The sequence below is a fragment of the Dromaius novaehollandiae genome, chromosome 11 (assembly GCF_036370855.1).
Source record: "Dromaius novaehollandiae isolate bDroNov1 chromosome 11, bDroNov1.hap1, whole genome shotgun sequence".
In the NCBI taxonomy this organism is placed as follows: domain Eukaryota; kingdom Metazoa; phylum Chordata; class Aves; order Casuariiformes; family Dromaiidae; genus Dromaius; species Dromaius novaehollandiae.
Window position 1 is genome coordinate 14,791,368 of NC_088108.1, and position 15,073 is coordinate 14,806,440.

Below are 15,073 nucleotides of genomic sequence, written 5' to 3' on the forward strand. Positions count from 1 at the left end.
TCCTGGCCAAAGCCCTCGGGCCCGGCCATGTTGGCACTGGAGCGCGTGCGAGTGGAGGAGCTCTGTGCCCCAAGGCCTGTGGGTGGGAGAGATCCCCCCCACCCCCGGCCCCCACGAGCTGCTCTAAGGAAACACCACTCTGGCGCTGCGTGAGCTCTGCCTCCTCTCCGTCTTTATTGCCCAGGGGCCTCCTCGTGCAGGTGGCCGGGCGCGATGATGGCACCGGCCCGAGACGGAGGAGCACGGTGCGGGCAGGCTGGGCGGAGGGACGGTGCCGTGGCCTGGTGTCGGTGCCCAGCCCGAGATGCCACCCATTCAGGCCTTGTCGCCGGTTGGTGCTTCGAGCCTGCCCGTGCCAGGCGCGCCTGCGTCTGCGGTGTTCTCCTCCTGCGTGGTGGCACTGAAATGGAAGCCGGGGTTGTGTGCAGTAGCTCTCTGAAGGGCACACTGGCCAGCCCCAAGGGAAAGGGAGCAGGAGAATACGCCCTTAAGCTGCCCCCAGAGGCCCCAAAGCAAGCCCGCCCTTGAAAGGGGCGCAGCGTAGCCTGAGCAAGGTGTCTTCTGCTTTTGTGGTGGCGATTACCTGTCACTGGAAGAGCTTCTGCTGAACTCTCCCATGCCCGGTGTAGGAGGCAGGGATGGGAGAAGGCCGCCATACGGATTGTCGTCTTCATTGCCCCAGATGTTGCAGAGCTCTAGGCTTGCTGCACTCGGAGAAGCACACCTGGAGCAGGTACACTGCAGGCTGCTGTGAAGCTGGAAATAACACATTAGCAGATGAGCTTTGCATTGGTGCGAGTTTGAAGAGGGGAAGGTTTGAAGGGACTTGCTCGGATGGAGCTTTTTGTCCTGGAGGCAGGACAGAACTCACCTCTCCGCAGTGGCAGCGGTAGTGGCAAGCGGATGCCTCGGCATCGTCCTCTGGAGACCTAGGAATCGTACCGAGAGGTATGGTAAAGGATTTTTAGTTGTCCTTTTGAAAGGAAGCGCGCTCCCTAGGAGGGAACTTGTGCTCTGTTCCATTTGCCAGGGAAAGGGTTAAAATGCCGGCCTGGGAGCTTTCTGGGAAGCCTTGAGAGTACCTGTGGGCTTCAGGTAAGCACTTTGTGCAGCTGTGTAATGGCTGCCTTGCAGGTGTGCTGTTCTTGTTGCCATGCCCACATTGGAAGCTGCTGTGCAAGGTGTATCACTTTGCAAGGGGTGTGAATTTCAAACATTACCTTTCTTTCCTGGTCTTGAGTCGGTAGTAGAGCCAAACGCAGAACGCAAAGAACAACGTCAAGATGACGAGCGTCAAAGTGTTGGCGACGATGACGACAACAGTTCTGCGTTTTGGAGGGCTGGGGTCAGCCTCTGCAGAACCCTTGGGGGAGAGTACTGCAAAACAGTGGCCAGAGATCAGCGTTTAATATAAACGTGCATGCTGTGGTAGGTGAAAGGTAGGAAGGGGAGGGCTGAAGCGTGAAGAGCCCAAGCGCAGCGGCACACGCATCACAGCCGTGGGGACGTGGCATCCCAGCACGTGCGGGATGCCATGTGGTATCCTAGTTTGGTGCCGTGCATTGAGAAAACGCCCCATTCTTCTCTTCTCCCCCCTGCTCCTTTTGGTGCGTTTTGCTCCTCCTCTCTCCCTCCTTCCTGCGCTGGGAGAAAGGGAAGCAGGAGCCTGCTGTCACGAGCGAGACCCGCTCTTGTGCTGGGCCGAGGCTCGGCAGATGCTTGTGTGTGCCCAGGGCGGGCAGCGCAGGAGGGCGGCGCAGAAGGCTGTGGAAAGCCGCGTCTCTGCAGAAGAGCTCCTCCTCAAGTGTTCTCAGCTTTGGAAGGGAGCCCCCTATTCTGCCTGTGCCCCCAGGTGCTGGTAGGGGCCCGTGGGAGCGCTGCCTTGCCCCTGGAGATTCACCCTTAGACAATGTTAGTGGGGGAGAGGAGGTCTTGCGTTGGAGTACGTACCTTCAGACAGCACCGAAGCCTCTCTTTCCCCAGGTATGGGGACCCCGTGTACAAGAAGAGTACACAGGAGAAGGCACACCAAGGCAGAGCAGCCAGCCATGTCTGCTGGTACTCCCAAAGCTGTGTGCGCAAATGAGGCCTGCCCGGCAACGGGGCCCTGGGTTGCCCTGGCGGTGCTGTGACATCGCCGGCGGGCGTGCAGACCTTGTGAAGGTGTCAGGAGCTCCTCACAATGGGCCGCTGAGCGTGCGCGCGGCCTGCCAGCTCCTTCCCAGTCACCCTGCACAGGCGTGACCTCAGTGCCACCGGCTGTTTGTTGTAGGCCGTGCTTCTCCTGAGCGCCGTTTGGCGGGGAGGCGGTCTTTCACGGAGCCGGGCAGGCTGTGCAGACGAGCCTCTGCAGGGCCTGACGAAAGCTAGGGAGGATGCGCAGGAGCAGGCTGGGAGACTGTCTGGCTCCGTGCATTTCCCCACAGTAAAACAGTAGCCACAGGAAAACACTAGGCACGTTAAGGGAGTGTTTAAATGGGTACGTCTGCTTTAGACCCCACGACAGGCAGGGGCTTTCCTTTCCCCGAAGAAAGGAAGGCGGCTGTGACCCCCCCCCCACCCCTTGCTCTCGGGCTGACACACTGCCCCGGCAAGGCAGCAAAAGCCACATTCCAAAATTCATTTTCGGGGTGCCGTGCTCCCTGGTATTGCTACCTTAGTATAATCCTTGCACTCCAGTTGGAAATAGCGTGTGGGCTGTGGCCCCATAATGCTGATATACAAGCCATGGAAGCAGTTACCCAGCGAGGGCAGTTGACCTGGAAAAAACAATAGTGAATCTGTAACCACAGAAGTGATAGAAAACACACCCATCGATGCCTTAACGCTTTTAAATGAAGACATACACAATATTGGCCAAATTACTGTACAGAATCATTTCACACTTGACTGTTTGCTAGCCTCTCAAGGAGCAGTGTGTGCCTTAACTAATGACAGTTGCTGTTTTTATGTTAACCATTTCCATCAGATTACTACTGATGTATATCAGATAGCCAACCGCACTAAAGTTTTGCATATCGTTGGGGAGGACCTCCAGTGACCCCTGAGTGCTGAGCAAACCTAGTCAGCAAAGGAGAAGTGACACTGCAGACTCGCCCTGTAAGCCTCTGGGTAGCGTGGAACTGGGTTGTCTGTTGACCACCCTGTTGGTATCCATCCTGTTACCGGCTGAGGCCATCGCTTCTGTTGTGTAACCGTGGTCTGGCACTGTTTGATTGGATGAAAAACCCTAAGCCTCTGAAGGACAGAAGAAAGCCACATACCTCTGTGTGGACTCAGTCTCACCCTCACTTGGCCTGCACACCCAGCAACCCACCCATCAGCAGGGACACCCCGATGGCAACTGCCAGGGAGAACCTGAATCATCCCAGCATAGCTTGAGCACGCTGAGAACAATCTGGGGAAAACCGTACTGGAGAGGTGGTCCATAAGGACAAGGAAAGGCTGAGAACGGTCACTGTACCGTGCATCTGTGGCTTAACCACAGAGCTCTGATATGTGCATTCTGTTTTCAGTTCTTTACTTTTTAGCTTTGTTAGACTTGTAGATGGTCTGGTGTAAATTGTTCAGTGTTGTCCAGTGTCCGTCGTATGTGTGTAACTGCTTAGCTCTAGTAAATTCTTACACTTGACAAATGATGATCTCTTGAGTTCAGTGCAACTAACCCGAATCTGAAAGAATCTCCGACGCCCCTCTATTGGCGCGTCACAGTCAACAAAACCACCTTGGATAAAACAGTGAGTAGGCTACACCCTGCTTACGGAATATAGTCCTTGTCTCAAACAGGCCCGCAAGTTTCACTGTTAAAGTGAAACAGGTTTGTTGCCTGGGTTCAGCAACAGTTCAGCATCCTGGGCAGGGCACTCCCCTTCCTCACCACTCCCATCCCTGCCTCTATACCCCCACCCCAAATCCACCAAAGACACTCTCCAAGCACTTCAAATGCAACTCTGACACTTCTCTTCAGTGGCAGAATTATTTCAGCCTCAGCCTCCAAACCCCTTCAGTAATACTTCTCAAACACCACTCAGCTTAGGAATCCCCATCCCTAATGATGAAGACCCCCACCCCCACCAGCCCAAAAAGTACTGACAGCAAAGCCATTCAAAATCCTGCAAGGCACATTCAAACACGAGAGCATCCCACTGTTATCTCGGCAGTCACTTGCCTTCTGGGCCATTTTACACTGTACTTGTCTTCCTTTATCACCTCCGGTTTCAAATTCACACATACACAGTCACAAAATAAAGACTGGCCATTCAGAATGTAAGGAGGCAAGACTACAGGCTACTTCATCTCAGCATTAAGCTCAAATATCACAAGAAACAGCTAAGCCAAGAGATGCTGTTCTGAGAAACTTCCCCACATAAACAGATGCTTTGCTTCAGACTGACCTAGCCAGGTGGCAAACTCACTAATTCAGACACACATACAAGTTCTGCCAATTGCTGTAATGTTAAGAAACAAACGGATACATGCATATCCGCTTGGGCCCTAATGGGTGCACTTTTGCGTCTGTAACTAGAGACCCTGGATAAATAGGGAAAAAAAGAAAGCATGTATTACGACCACGAGTTTCACTTCACACCAGCAAAAGCTGAAGGAGGCTTCAGAACTTCACACACCACCCCCAGGTGCCCTCCATGTCGGCAGGCTTCCCAATTACAGCCCACATTCCCAGCCCAGGCACTCACCTGAGCACTGTCCCCCAAGGCTGAAGGCAGTTGCTGGCTGTGTTGTTTGTTGCTCCTAGGGTGGCAGCAGCGGTGGCAGCGGCAGCAGGCGCTGCTCCAAAGGTCAACCCCGCGGGCGCTGCTTGCGGGGCCGCACTGCTTACGGTGCTGATACTGAAGCTGGGTGTTGCTGCCTGGGTTGCACTACCACTGGAAAAAGTAAACCCTCCAGTTGTCCCAGACCGAGTGGTAGTGGCGGTGGTACCAGCAGAGCCAAAAACAAAGCCAGAGGGGGCTGCTGCTTGCCTTGAGGGCGCACTAGCCGGTACAGAGCCGCCGAACCCAAAGCCTCCTGTGATACCTGCAGCTTGAGTTGTGCTACTGCCTCCCAAGTTTAATTTGGGTGCCTTTCCCCTAGGGAAAAAAAAAAAAAAAAAAAAAAAAAGTAAGGTAATCTGAGACATATATCCAGTGAACTACTAAGAATCAGCTTTCTTACAAAGTATTTACTGACAGCAGAGAACATCTTAATTTCAGAGATGTGCACTTCAGGTTCCTACTTCAAGCTAACTGCAGCCCAGTTTTGACACAGATCGCACTACAATTCCTGTCATACAGACTCCACCAAGTCCACTTTTACTGACTCCTCCTTAATTACCTCCTCCCACCAAGGTATTTACATCACCATGAATGTTTCAGAATAAGTTTCTTCTCTCAGACCTTACACATCCTTGTCACCTCCTCTGCTTCAAACTAACACAAGACTTTCTTCCAGCTGCCTTCCCACTGCTAGCCTCCATCCAACTCCCTTTCCACCGTTCTCGGGTGGAAAAGTTATTTTAAATTTAACAAACAAAAACAGTACGATGATGACAAAAGGCCTTCCTGAGCAGCAGCTGCATATTTGGAAGAAAGAAGGAAAGAACATAAGCTAAGAAGGAAAGAGTGTATTTTTTGAAAGTGAAGCCATTCTTTCGTATGATTTTCCACTAGTATAACTGCCCCAGGGACCCTCAGAAATGGCACTATTCTGTAAAGTAAAACTGAAAAGCAAAAATGCCAATAACCTCAATTACTTACCAGCTCCAGTCTCTCCCCTTTCCCAGCCACAAGGCAGATGACAAAGTAAAACTACAGCTCGCACCTGCCTAACACCTCTTTTCCATTGCTATCAATAAGATGCTGGTTCTTGGTAACCTTCATTCTACCTTACTAACATGACCTGAGGAGCACTGCTCGGGCAAAAGCAGAGCAAGCAGGATTTCCCTGGGCTGTTTCATCACATTTTTCCACTTCAGAAGTGGGACTATCTGGAAAGACAAATGATTCTACCAATTCCCATTCCAGGGTTTACAGTGTCTTAAAAGGACTGAAGTCCTGCTTGGGAAAGGACAGATTCTGAGCACCCCAAGTTTTAATCACAACAGAACAGGCGCACCATGCAAAAGCTCAAATTCTCCTTTTTCTTAACCAGCATGGACTCATGTCTCCAAAGCAGCAGCATAAACATACAACTTTCAGCAGTGGAATAAGTCACAGGATTGACTGGTCTTGATAGCCCGTGGAAAAGTGAATGGAGAGAAAGAACAGGCCCCAGTAAACACCTACGGATGTGCTGCACTGCAGCACAGGTTCACCCCGCAACAGCAGCGGCCTCGCTCTGTTCTGAGGTACTTTCCCAGGCGCCTCCAAAGCAGCAGGCCGCTCGGCAGCGCCGCCACCTCCCCCCCCGCCCCCCCGCGGCGGCGGGCGCTGGGCCGCGGGACTCACCCCAGCGAGAACACGGCCCCGGCCGGCGCCGCCGTGGCGGCGGGCTGCGTGCCGAAGCTGAAGCCGGCGGGCTGCGCGGTGCTGGCCGGCGTGCTGAGGGAGAAGAGCCCGGCCGGCTGGCTGCTGGCGGGCGTCTGCGCCGCCGTGCCGAAGCTGAAGCCTCCCGAGGCGGCGGAGGTGGAGAAGGAGAAGCCCGTCGCGGCCGTGGTGGCGGCGGCCGTCTTCGGCACGCCGAAGGTGAAGCCGCCTCCCGCCGCGCCCGACCCGAAGCTGAACTGGTTCATGGCTGCCGGCGGCCTGCGAGAGAAGGGGCGCGCCGCCGTCAGCCCTCGGGGGCGGGGGGGCGCCCCACGGCCCCGGCCCGCGGCTGAAGCGACGTGCGGGGGCGCGGCTCGCCGCCCACCGGGGCTGCGGCACCGGCCGAGGGCAGGGCAGGGCAGGGCGACGGGGGCGGGGCGGCGGCCCCGAGCACCTACCGGACCGACGGCGACGGCGACAGCCCCTCCCCGCCGCCAGCTCCCGCTCCCTGCACGGCGCGCGCGCCCGCTGAGGACGCTTTTTACGTTGCTTCCGGCCGGTAGACAGTGACGCAACTGCTCTGCGCCCGCCCCTCGCCCCGCCGCCCAGGCGCCGGCCGGGCTCTCACCGCTCCGAAAAACTATTGGCTCTCCCTGCCGCCGCTCATCGGACACCACGCCGCATTGGCTCACGGGGCGAGGCGGAGCGGCGGGCTCCTCGTTACTGTGGCAACGGAGGACGCGGCCGGTGCCGGGTGACGGTTGCAGGCGGCGGTACGGCCGGGGCCGGGGCGCCCTGGCGCCCGCTGAGGCGGCTGCTCGCTGCGTGGCGTGGCGTGGCGTGGCGTGGCGTGGCGTGGCGTGGCGTGGCGTGGCGTGGGCCGGGCGGCCGCGGGAGGCCGGGGCCTGGGGCGGGGTCTCCGGGGCGGTGTGCGGCTGGAAGCGGCCGGGGCACGGCGGGCTTCTGTCGACGCAGAGCGGTGCAGGCCGTGGCGCTTCCAGAACGTTCCGTGGAGGCGGGAGGCTGCACCGGGCACATGCTGCTGCGGGACCGCTGCTGCAGGGGAGGTGTTCGACCCGGAGCTGCTGGCAGCTCCCTGCGGTGGCCGGGGAGAGCTGTCCTTCCCTCGCCCCTCCTCCCTTTCTCTCCCGCCCCCGGCTTCCCCCTCTAGGCCCGTCGTTGGGTTTTGTGTTTTGCAGCAGGTTATTTGGTGGTTTCAGCGCTCTGTATGACGGGGATGGTTAAATTGCCCACTCTCAGAGTTGTCTGGTCGGGATGAGTGAAGCTGTGCTTTAAAGACGTTAAGATGCTACATGAATGGGACTATATGGTTATATGTAAATTCACTGAGTTAATTGCTAAGTCCAATCTCCGTTCCTGGATAGCGAGAACCTGGGCTAAAGGAGGAAGACAATGCTAGATAATACAGTACTACTGGTTACAAAGCAAAGCTGTTTTCCATGGGGGCAGCTTAGATCTCTCTGCACCTCACTTCCCTGTGCTTTAGGTTGTTGGAGGGCGTACCGACTTGCCTGGGGCACTGTGCAAAGGCCCAAGACAGCTTGGACCTAGAGCTGGGCCTCTCCTAAGCCTCCCTGGAACAAGGAGGCCAGAGAACCTGGCGTGGAGACCCCTGCCTGGCTCCTCAGGGAGACAAATATAGTCCAGAATGCCAAATCGAAACCTGCAACAAGAAATTCTGCTGCCCTCAACCTGGCCACAGGAGCAGAAAATCCATGTTTGGATGGAGCTGTGCCAGAGCTAATAAGCACTGTTAGACTTGAGCAGGCTCCACAACAAGTGCTTGTGGAGCAAAAGAGTCAATAACTTGGTTACGGACAGGGGAACATTGATTATATTCCACTGTACACGTTGGCATCTCATGTAAGTTTTTGGGCAAAGTTTATCCTTCTAGAGCACAGCAGGAAAATTGTTTGCATTTGAGGAAGGACAGTATAGAAAAGGTGGTGTTCTTTCTTCATCTGTCACTTGTTTTTTCTGCGCAGGTAAGCTATGGATATGGATATAGATAGTATTTCCTCAGTCTCTTCTCTGCAGTCCCTTGCCAAGCTACTCAGTGATGCTCAAGAAGAAGATGACGACGACGACGACGACGACGGGGTGAGTCTTCCACAAGAAATGCTGCTGCTTCTACATGTTGTACCACAGTCTCACCTTGTTAACTAAGAAGCAAATTTGGCTTTTCCCAGGGTGAGTAAAGAAAGCCTTATGCAGCTTTGGACTGACTGAAACAGCTAGAAGGTATTTGTAGGGTAAGAAGCTCCTGAGGGAGAAAGTAAGGAAGATGCCCCAGGAATAGGAGGCGAGATTGTGAGCATGGAATGGGAGGAAGATTTATTTTCTCAGCCTAAAGGAAATGAGAACATGCAGTTGAAAGAGTGTTAGATACTTCAGACTTCCCCCTACTTTTCCCTGAAGTCTGCCAGAGATGAAGGCAATTACAACTAGATACAAAGGACTTCATATGAAGGAAAAAGTTGCTGCTTAACTTCTGAGTAGAGACTAAAATATCCAGAGGCAACTGAGTGTGCTAATTCTGCATGTCAGACACTGAAGAACTGTAGAGATAATTGATCACTGAAGTACAATATTATCCCTTATCCCTTCTTCTTTATGTCATTTCTTTTACAGACGCTTACTGTAGAAACAGTTGTCAGACAGGAAAGAATAGAAGAGCTGAAAGGCTCGGTATCACATTGCAAGTCCCTGGATACCTCATTTTAATTTCTGGCAATGGTTTCCTTCAGGTTTGAGTAGATCCAGAAAGTTTTGTTTACCTAACACATACACATGCTTGTTCTCCAGCGGCTTAGCAAAAAACTAAGTATTGAAACTCTTCAGATATTGTTCCAAAAATTCTATTCAGTTATTACTTCTATACAACACCTAACTAAAAAAAAAAAAAAACAAAGAAAAAAAAGAAAAAGTTTAAGTAGAACTGATTCAGTTGTTTTAAAGTACTGGGTTTTGTGCAGAGAAACATCAAATCAACCCCGAGGGCACAGCTATACTAGGATCATTTTGACACTATTTCTACAGCAGCATTTTCTTCCCCAAAGTAAACTATACAAGAGAGAAAACGTTGCACACAGGTCTCCCCAATAGACGTGGCCAGCAGGGCTGAATTAATCAAGGCAGGAAGACTGCAACGTCCAATGTCACTAGCCCAGAAAAAGCCCTCAGAAGAAAGGCCAAAAGTTGAATAAAACGGAGCTTTGAACGATAGGCAGGCTCTTTCAGATTCGACGCCGACAAACAATAATCAAAACCCAGTCTGCAAATTGTTTCACGACATCACCTTGACAGCTAAACATCTGTCCAAAGGGTCATTCAAATGACAGAAACTCCCATGCGAGCTTCAGGAAAACATCCTCTTGCTGTAAGAGAACTGTTCAGTCTAATCTCAATGTCCTGATTTCCAAACATCTCATTCCTGAGTTTAAATATTAAATATTTCATTTAATTGAAAATAGTTGCTCATTCTAACATACCAAGAGTGTGAGGACATTTTTAAGGCAATGTTTTTTTCAATTCTGTATTGTGAATTCTTTGCCACCAGGCGGAAGTGCAGCAACACAGCTCATCACAGGTCGGATTTTTCTTTCCCCAAGACATCCAGTTTCAGAGCACCTTCAAAACTGTTACTAAATATTTAGTGTCAGGTGTATTTCTTTATTTGTCCACTTTTCAGTTTGTCTCAGTTCAGGTTTCGCAACCTTGCCTTCTAAATCCTATCCATCTAACCATGCAAGTGCATCTAGAGACTGATACTTGAGTATGTAAGACTCTACTACTATGGCTTTCTATGAAGATTTCCTCTGTGCAAGGAAATGATTGCTGCCATATGCCTATCCGATGATGCCAAAATCTCTTGTCGTAATTCACCATTTCCAGTGTTGGCTTCCAGCCTCATCGGCTTTCTTAGTAATAAGGTGTGTACATAGTCGTAGTTTAAGAGAGAAGAATCAGGTGGGTCTGTGCGCGTCTAGATGAAAAAGTACGTATGTATGTATGCAGCTATACTGCCATCTGGCAGTATTTGGGAATGATGACACACAGGCAACTGTGGGACTCAGGATGGCGCGGCCCATGGAAGAGGGGTTTGCTCTGGGGTGCTCCCCAAGAGTTAAGGAACCCCGGTGCACCACGGCCGGAGTCACCACACTGTGGGGTTGCTGTAGCCCTCCAGCGACCCCTGAGTGCTGAGCAAACCTAGTCAGCAAAGGAGAAGTGACACTGCGGACTCGCCCTGTAAGCCTCTGGGTAGCGTGGAACTGGGTTATCTGTTGAGTACGCATACTGTTGGGTGTTGAACATGCGTACTGTTATCTGTTGCCCAGCCTCTTGACCACACTGTTATTGGCTGAGGCCGTCGGTTCTGCTGTGTGACTGTGGTCTGGCACTGTTCGAATGGGCAAGGAACTAAGCCCGGGAAGGATAAAAGAGAGTAAGCTACCTACCTCTGTGTGGACTCAGACTCGCCCTCAGTTGGCCTGCAGACCAGACAACCCACCGATCAGCGGGGACGCCACTGATGGCGACCGCCAGGGAGAACCTGAATCATCCCGGCACAGCCCGAGCGTGGTGAGAAGAGTCTGGGGAAAACTGTACCGGAGGGGTGGCCCGTAAGTACAAGGAAAGGGTGAGAATGGTCACTGTACCGCGCATCCGAGAAAAGTCACTGTACTGAGCATCCGTGGCTTAACCAGGGAGCTCTAATATGTGTATTCTATTTTCAGTTCTATTGTATTTCTAGCTTTACTATACTTTTCAGCTTTGTTATACTTGTAGATGGTTTGGTGTTAATTGTTTAGTGTTGTCATATGTAACTTCTTATACCTGCCAAATGATGATCTCTGAAGTTCAGCGCGCTAACCCAGGAATCTGACAGAATCTCAGCTGCTCCCCTGTTGGCGCATCACAGTTGTGCAGGAGCTGGTAGGCTTCGAGTCTGGATTTGCTGGGAGCTGAATCAGGTCACAGCTGTGCGGGAAAGGGGCTTTGCAGCAGTTGCCACCGCTTGCGCCTGTCAGGGCGCGCGGAGCAGCAGAGGAGGGCAGCAGGCTGCCCGAGCACCGCTGGGGCGCAGGCAGTGGCTGTGGCGGGGAGGGGGCTTTGCTGCACGGGGCAGCGGGACAGAGCGCCCGCCGCCTCCAGCCCCGGCGCCGCAGCCGGGCTCCGGCTGTGCCCGCACGGCTGCTGCCGAGGCCTGGCCACCGGGACACTCTGCAGCCCCGCATTGGAAAGCCCCATTACTTGGATTTAGAAATCCTAGTTAGTGGGATTTAACCCATTCAAGAGTGCCACCGGCACAGCCGCGGAGCGCAGACAGGCCGCGAGCCGCCGGCAGGGTGGCAGCGCTTCCCGGCCCTGGTGGGTGGGCACGAGTGCGGCGTGCCCGGGAGCCAGCGTGAAAGCGCGGGGAGCGAGCGCGGGGCTGCCGGCCTGCGGGGCTGTGAGGGGCTCTCGTAGCCGGCGTCCCCCGCGCTGCCGCTCGCCCAGGAGCGCTCCTGGCCAAAGCCCTCGGGCCCGGCCATGTTGGCACTGGAGCGCGTGCGAGTGGAGGAGCTCTGTGCCCCAAGGCCTGTGGGTGGGAGAGATCCCCCCCACCCCCGGCCCCCACGAGCTGCTCTAAGGAAACACCACTCTGGCGCTGCGTGAGCTCTGCCTCCTCTCCGTCTTTATTGCCCAGGGGCCTCCTCGTGCAGGTGGCCGGGCGCGATGATGGCACCGGCCCAAGACGGAGGAGCACGGTGCGGGCAGGCTGGGCGGAGGGACGGTGCCGTGGCCTGGTGTCGGTGCCCAGCCCGAGATGCCACCCATTCAGGCCTTGTCGCCGGTTGGTGCTTCGAGCCTGCCCGTGCCAGGCGCGCCTGCGTCTGCGGTGTTCTCCTCCTGCGTGGTGGCACTGAAATGGAAGCCGGGGTTGTGTGCAGTAGCTCTCTGAAGGGCACACTGGCCAGCCCCAAGGGAAAGGGAGCAGGAGAATACGCCCTTAAGCTGCCCCCAGAGGCCCCAAAGCAAGCCCGCCCTTGAAAGGGGCGCAGCGTAGCCTGAGCAAGGTGTCTTCTGCTTTTGTGGTGGCGATTACCTGTCACTGGAAGAGCTTCTGCTGAACTCTCCCATGCCCGGTGTAGGAGGCAGGGATGGGAGAAGGCCGCCATACGGATTGTCGTCTTCATTGCCCCAGATGTTGCAGAGCTCTAGGCTTGCTGCACTCGGAGAAGCACACCTGGAGCAGGTACACTGCAGGCTGCTGTGAAGCTGGAAATAACACATTAGCAGATGAGCTTTGCATTGGTGCGAGTTTGAAGAGGGGAAGGTTTGAAGGGACTTGCTCGGATGGAGCTTTTTGTCCTGGAGGCAGGACAGAACTCACCTCTCCGCAGTGGCAGCGGTAGTGGCAAGCGGATGCCTCGGCATCGTCCTCTGGAGACCTAGGAATCGTACCGAGAGGTATGGTAAAGGATTTTTAGTTGTCCTTTTGAAAGGAAGCACGCTCCCTAGGAGGGAACTTGTGCTCTGTTCCATTTGCCAGGGAAAGGGTTAAAATGCCGGCCTGGGAGCTTTCTGGGAAGCCTTGAGAGTACCTGTGGGCTTCAGGTAAGCACTTTGTGCAGCTGTGTAATGGCTGCCTTGCAGGTGTGCTGTTCTTGTTGCCATGCCCACATTGGAAGCTGCTGTGCAAGGTGTATCACTTTGCAAGGGGTGTGAATTTCAAACATTACCTTTCTTTCCTGGTCTTGAGTCGGTAGTAGAGCCAAACGCAGAACGCAAAGAACAACGTCAAGATGACGAGCGTCAAAGTGTTGGCGACGATGACGACAACAGTTCTGCGTTTTGGAGGGCTGGGGTCAGCCTCTGCAGAACCCTTGGGGGAGAGTACTGCAAAACAGTGGCCAGAGATCAGCGTTTAATATAAACGTGCATGCTGTGGTAGGTGAAAGGTAGGAAGGGGAGGGCTGAAGCGTGAAGAGCCCAAGCGCAGCGGCACACGCATCACAGCCGTGGGGACGTGGCATCCCAGCACGTGCGGGATGCCATGTGGTATCCTAGTTTGGTGCCGTGCATTGAGAAAACGCCCCATTCTTCTCTTCTCCCCCCTGCTCCTTTTGGTGCGTTTTGCTCCTCCTCTCTCCCTCCTTCCTGCGCTGGGAGAAAGGGAAGCAGGAGCCTGCTGTCACGAGCGAGACCCGCTCTTGTGCTGGGCCGAGGCTCGGCAGATGCTTGTGTGTGCCCAGGGCGGGCAGCGCAGGAGGGCGGCGCAGAAGGCTGTGGAAAGCCGCGTCTCTGCAGAAGAGCTCCTCCTCAAGTGTTCTCAGCTTTGGAAGGGAGCCCCCTATTCTGCCTGTGCCCCCAGGTGCTGGTAGGGGCCCGTGGGAGCGCTGCCTTGCCCCTGGAGATTCACCCTTAGACAATGTTAGTGGGGGAGAGGAGGTCTTGCGTTGGAGTACGTACCTTCAGACAGCACCGAAGCCTCTCTTTCCCCAGGTATGGGGACCCCGTGTACAAGAAGAGTACACAGGAGAAGGCACACCAAGGCAGAGCAGCCAGCCATGTCTGCTGGTACTCCCAAAGCTGTGTGCGCAAATGAGGCCTGCCCGGCAACGGGGCCCTGGGTTGCCCTGGCGGTGCTGTGACATCGCCGGCGGGCGTGCAGACCTTGTGAAGGTGTCAGGAGCTCCTCACAATGGGCCGCTGAGCATGCGCGCGGCCTGCCAGCTCCTTCCCAGTCACCCTGCACAGGCGTGACCTCAGTGCCACCGGCTGTTTGTTGTAGGCCGTGCTTCTCCTGAGCGCCGTTTGGCGGGGAGGCGGTCTTTCACGGAGCCGGGCAGGCTGTGCAGACGAGCCTCTGCAGGGCCTGACGAAAGCTAGGGAGGATGCGCAGGAGCAGGCTGGGAGACTGTCTGGCTCCGTGCATTTCCCCACAGTAAAACAGTAGCCACAGGAAAACACTAGGCACGTTAAGGGAGTGTTTAAATGGGTACGTCTGCTTTAGACCCCACGACAGGCAGGGGCTTTCCTTTCCCCGAAGAAAGGAAGGCGGCTGTGACCCCCCCCCCCACCCCTTGCTCTCGGGCTGACACACTGCCCCGGCAAGGCAGCAAAAGCCACATTCCAAAATTCATTTTCGGGGTGCCGTGCTCCCTGGTATTGCTACCTTAGTATAATCCTTGCACTCCAGTTGGAAATAGCGTGTGGGCTGTGGCCCCATAATGCTGATATACAAGCCATGGAAGCAGTTACCCAGCGAGGGCAGTTGACCTGGAAAAAACAATAGTGAATCTGTAACCACAGAAGTGATAGAAAACACACCCATCGATGCCTTAACGCTTTTAAATGAAGACATACACAATATTGGCCAAATTACTGTACAGAATCATTTCACACTTGACTGTTTGCTAGCCTCTCAAGGAGCAGTGTGTGCCTTAACTAATGACAGTTGCTGTTTTTATGTTAACCATTTCCATCAGATTACTACTGATGTATATCAGATAGCCAACCGCACTAAAGTTTTGCATATCGTTGGGGAGGACCTCCAGTGACCCCTGAGTGCTGAGCAAACCTAGTCAGCAAAGGAGAAGTGA

The 15,073-nt window shown here is 54.3% G+C and overlaps 1 long non-coding RNA gene across 1 annotated transcript; it reads right to left on the bottom strand.

Annotated features, from left to right (window-relative positions):
• Positions 1 to 155: 155 nt before the first annotated feature.
• On the bottom strand, positions 156 to 7,237 carry LOC135329554 (uncharacterized). Its single transcript, XR_010391051.1, has 2 exons — positions 6,444 to 7,237; positions 156 to 5,087 (listed from the first exon to the last, which is right to left on the bottom strand). It is a non-coding gene; the product is annotated as an uncharacterized LOC135329554 (long non-coding RNA).
• Positions 7,238 to 15,073: the final 7,836 nt, after the last annotated feature.